This window comes from Papio anubis, unplaced genomic scaffold (genome assembly GCF_008728515.1).
Source record: "Papio anubis isolate 15944 unplaced genomic scaffold, Panubis1.0 scaffold139, whole genome shotgun sequence".
In the NCBI taxonomy this organism is placed as follows: Eukaryota; Metazoa; Chordata; class Mammalia; order Primates; family Cercopithecidae; genus Papio; species Papio anubis.
In genome coordinates, this window is record NW_022161347.1 from 152,356 (window position 1) to 157,562 (window position 5,207).

At 38.7% G+C, this 5,207-nt stretch overlaps 1 pseudogene; it reads right to left on the reverse strand.

The window, feature by feature from the left end:
• Positions 1 to 932: 932 nt before the first annotated feature.
• On the reverse strand, positions 933 to 4,114 carry LOC116272616 (annotated as a pseudogene).
• Positions 4,115 to 5,207: the final 1,093 nt, after the last annotated feature.

Below are 5,207 nucleotides of genomic sequence, written 5' to 3' on the forward strand. Positions count from 1 at the left end.
TTTTCACATATGGGCAGCACAATTAAAATGTGAATTTCAAATAACCCAACATGACTCACTTTCAACAAAAGATAAAAATCCCTTAATCTTCAACTGGTCTTTAAATTTGAGATGTTAGGTCTGTATTAGAGATAGTAAGGAAATATTATGAGGTGTGCACTGGTACCTTAAATGCCAAATCTCAAAAACAACACAAATTCGAGACTTTCCTATTAACACACACGTGTACCAATTGCATTTCATATGCTGAAAGTGGTTTTATAGTCTATTTCCTCCATCTTTTCATTTTTGAGGAGCACACTTGTAAAAACACCAATTTAACTTGTGCTAAGTGGTAGGGGTTTGTTTTTTTTAAACCAAAATTCTGCCAAACTTGTCGATCTTCTGCTTCATCTACTCAGGTAGAATACCAGATCAAGCTGCTGCTGTGGCTGCGCTCACCATATGAAACCAGTTTGTGTCTGCATTATTACTGTCTTTAGGAAAACTTTAAATTCTTCAGAGCAGTTTTCTTTACTCCTCCCATCTTTCACTTCCTGCCTAAATCCAAGTTAAATTATACAATTTCCACTGGTCTTCAACACAGTTTGATTCTGCACTGTCCTTTCCTTTGCACGTCACAGTAGTTGTTCACATATATTAAATATTATAGATATGTTCTGCTCTTGACATCTATACACTTACAAAAGCAGCTCTGTACTTTGGTGTGTTTGTTACTACGGTGGCTCACAAAAAGCAGTTTTCTCAGTTCTAAGCATGGTACTTTACAATTTTTAATGCATTCATACAACAGTGCATTGGAAAAGTACTGAGCCTCTACAAAATAGCTTTACATTTTTAAACAAATGAATGTGATTTTTTTTCACTTACACAAGCATAGGCTTTTTAATATTTCCACAAGATAAATATCTCAAACTATAAGCTTACTCTACAGTGTACCACAGTGATGGACTTAGGAGACAGTTATACACTTAGAAGATACACTAAGTGTTATTTACACTGACATGTCCAGTATCACCAACTCTGGAAGGCAAACAAACAATATTCAGAATGTGGCTTAATTTGTGTCAACTAATAACTGGGAATGGTATAGCTTTAATCACTTAAGAAACACATACTGTAACTTAGTCTAAACTGGTAATTTCCTTCGCCCCTCTCTCTTATGGCATGGGAAAATTTCAAGATCAACATGAAACGGAGCCATTGCTAAGGCAGATCTTTTAAGATAACAAAGGAAAAATTGACAAGTGTATATGACAAATTATCAGTAACAGTGATGCTACCAATTTAACTGTGATAGAAATCAGATTTTTATGTCATAAAATGTGGCTTTTAAAATATTTCCTTTTATTCTGGAACAAAAACTGAAGAAAGGACAATGATTCCTTCAGAAAGCAATGACTCAATTCAGGTTGTTACTTTACATTTAAGTACCACTCAAAAAGTGGACATAAAAGCAAGTGATTTCTGTTTGCCCATCACTATATCAGCTATATAGCTGAGAGTTCAGATCTTAATTACACAACACTTCCTCTGTTACCAGAAGCTAAGACTGCTCTGCGACAATAGGACAGGTAGAATTCTCAGATAACCAGCGACTGATGCAGTGGACATGGTACTCATGGGAACAAGGTAGTTTACGGAGTTTGTTGCCTTCTCTATATTCTGTAATGCAAACACTACAGGTTTTTAATGCATCACTTTTACCAAAACTTGTCATTGTCACGTTGTCAATCTGTTCTTTGATGAGTCCTCTAGGTTGGTCATCAGCATCCTCATTTAAGAGGAAAAACTGAGCCAGGCTAAGGAAGTGCAAAGAGCCACTTTCATCAAATATGACTGAGGTCCTATGTCGACCCTCCCTCCTGGCACCTGATGAGCCTGATGATGAGCTTCCTTCATTACTGCCTTCAAATAAATCTGAGCTAGTTTCTGAACTTTCACCACCAGAACTGGAACTAGGGCAAACTGGAACTTGAACTGGAACTTGAGCTGGAACTCGAACTGGAACCAGAACTACTACCACCACCAGAACCCCTCTTCTACTCCGTGACTCTGCCCTTTCCATATTTTGATTTGGGACTGAGCCAGTAGGCTCTGAGTCGCTATCACTGTACATAAAATAGCTTAACCAAAACCTGTTATTATCTGCCTTAACATGGTCTGAATTACAACAGATGTAGTCTCACTTAGACCAGTATTTAAGATTCTACGAAAGGGAATTCTGATGGTACTGACATAGGTTCTCACACCTCCCTGCTCAGAACGTGAAAATGTACACCTAAAACCTCCTCGTTCACTTTCGTAGGTGACAGTATTGTTTGGCATCTGAGACCTAGACCACGTTTCGCTGACTATGCTCTCTCTCTGCTGATATTCTCCAGGACGAACTCTTCTTACTTGAAGATCAAGGACTACGGTTGGTCTCTATCCTGATCCTGTAGATTCACCATTGGCAGCTGTGTCTGAAGAACCTGCTCCTTGAGAGGCATTTCTTGTTCCAGAAGCTGCAAAAATACCTCTACTTAGCAACTCAGGCCCAGATATTTGCTCTCTCAATGTCACACGGGGCCGGGTTCTAGAACTTCCCTCCGTCTCATTTACCAAAGATGTTCAAAAATCTGAGATGAGATATGATGATGAGATCTTCGTGGAATGTCACTCATTGGATGCAGAGGTGACCTCCTTCTCTCAGCTCTTGCTCTGGTTCTCGGATAGTCTAGCCTCCTGCTTCCTGCCCTCCTCTGACCTCTGGTAAGTGGAACTTCTGTTAATGCTTCAGCTGAATTTCGTTCTGCTCTAGATGGCCTTGCAGATACTATTCAGGTCGTGGGTTTTCCACTTGCCTTTGGCTGTTGTTTTCCACATTTTCTCCACTAGAACGTCTTGCAGATGGCTCATTTTCATTCTCTGAATTTTGGCCCCCATTATTACTGTTAAAATTTATCTCTAAACTGAATCTGCAATCACCACTGTTTGGATTAGTCCGGCTCACTGCTCTCCAAGATTGGTTTCCTCTTTTTCCACTTCTTGTTGTATTTTCCGTTTGTCTGACAGAGTTAAGCCAGTCTGTTGTAGAGTCACCATTAGACACATCATCTGAAGAGTCTCCTCCTCTATTTTCACCTGAGTTTTGCGGTGGTGGGCTTTCTTTAATTTGCTGTAGTCTTCTCAGCAACTGTTCCTCAGTACTTTCACCTGGGGTGCCTAGCAAACTGTTCTCTCTCCTAAGCCTATAATCTTCACTCAGGTTATTTACAAATTGGTAGAAAGCTTCTTCCCGATCCAATCGGTCCATCTGAATTCTGCGCTGTGCTGCAGACTGATCACCACTTCCTTTGTCGTTAGAATCTGAGTTTTCCATATTGATGAACAAGTGGAAAATTACTAGGTTTTAGGATCAGCGTCCAACTTTTCGTTCGGCTGCCGCCGCCGAGGCTGCTCCGCAGCCCCCTGGCCGCAGCTCTCAAGCGGCCTCCAACGCGCTGGTTGAGACCCACCTCTAGCCCAGCGCCTGCCAGACGTTGCTCTGGCAGCCATTATCTTCAGGAAAACTCTTGACTGGTTTTCTTTAGGCATTTCCCATGAATAGGCATTTTCTATGTCTCCGAGTATTTTCTCCAGGATTTCCTGTGCTGGGGCCATTCTCACATCTTCCTCTCTCTTGGTATAACCCCTTATTGTGATGAAGAATATTCTCCAGTATTACGTGGCTAAAATACGTTTATTCTATAGTATCTACTTCAAGCTTAATGGCATAGTCATGAATAGAAGATAACCTTCCCTCAGAATTTCTAATGCATTGCTTCACTGTTTTCTGGCTTTTAAAGTTTCGTGCCTTTCTTACTCACAATCTTTGGCTGTTGCCTGTTTTGGTTGTTGCTATTGTCCATTTGTTTAATTTATTTTTGAAATTTAAGCATTGAAAATTTCACTATGTTCCTTCATGGATTGTTTTACCCATTTTCATTCAAAATTGTAGGTAACACGATAGACTCTTTCATTCTGGAAATTTGTGTCTATGGATTAAAAATAAAAATTTGACCTGGTGTAGTGGCTCACATCTGTCATCCCGGCACTTCAGGAGGCTGAGGCAGGAGGATCGCTTGAGCCCAGGAGTTCAAGACCAGCCTGGGCAACATAATAAGACTCTGTCTCTATGAAAAATAAAAAGAAACATAGCTGGGTATGAGCTGGGAACTTGGAGGCTGAGACAGGAAGATCACTTGAGCCCAGAAGTTCGAGGCTGCAGTGAGTTGTGACTGTACCACTGCACTCTAGCTTGGGTGACAGAATGAGGCCATGTGTCTAAAAAAATAAAATAAAATATAAAAATTATACATTGTCATTTTCTCTTTCTGAAATTCCTATTAGTCTTATGTTGGGCCTCCCAGGTGATTCTTTAATTTTTTAAAAACTTTTTCTTTTCTCTTTACTACCTCAGCTTTTTAAAATCCTGCTTTCTGGAAAATATCCTCAACTTCACATTCCAATACTTTATTTTTTTTTTCTTTTTGCTCAAACTTTATTTTTCCTAAAAATTCTTTTACGTACCCTGATTTATCCTTGTTTTCTTTTTTTTATTTAGCAAGTGATTTTTTGTTCTTTTTTTTTCACCCACAGTTCTCCCACATTTTTGCATTATCACATTTTTTTCATATTTTTAAACATTAGACACATAATTTGTTAGAACTTAAGTAAAGCACAGTCTTTTTGCTAAATAATGTCACATGTTTAACTTAAAGATTATTAACTTTTTGACTATCAAAAACTGAAGCTGCTGGGAATCACATTTATTTGTAGGTCCTAAAATAGCCCTGAGGTCTGAATAGGAAAATATCTTTTATAATCTGTAACAAAACTCTTACCTCAACATTAAACACTGTAAAATTTACACAATTGTATCTGTACAATATCCAGAAACCTACTGGAGTTTTAGAAATAACAATGCAAATACGTTTACATTCAGAAAAGAGAGCTTATACTAAGAGAATATAAGTTGAAACCAGGCATCCTGTGAAGGAATCTGTTCACTCCTTAGACAGTCACAAAGTCATCTTTGTTAAAAGCACAGGTCGTTGGATATCCTCAAATGCCAGGCAGAACAAAGATAATTCCAGTACATTGGTTTTTACTGTTCATCTGAGTGGAGTATAATTTTCAAATTATTGTTCCATGGATATAATGTCTTCACTTATTTCTCTCCG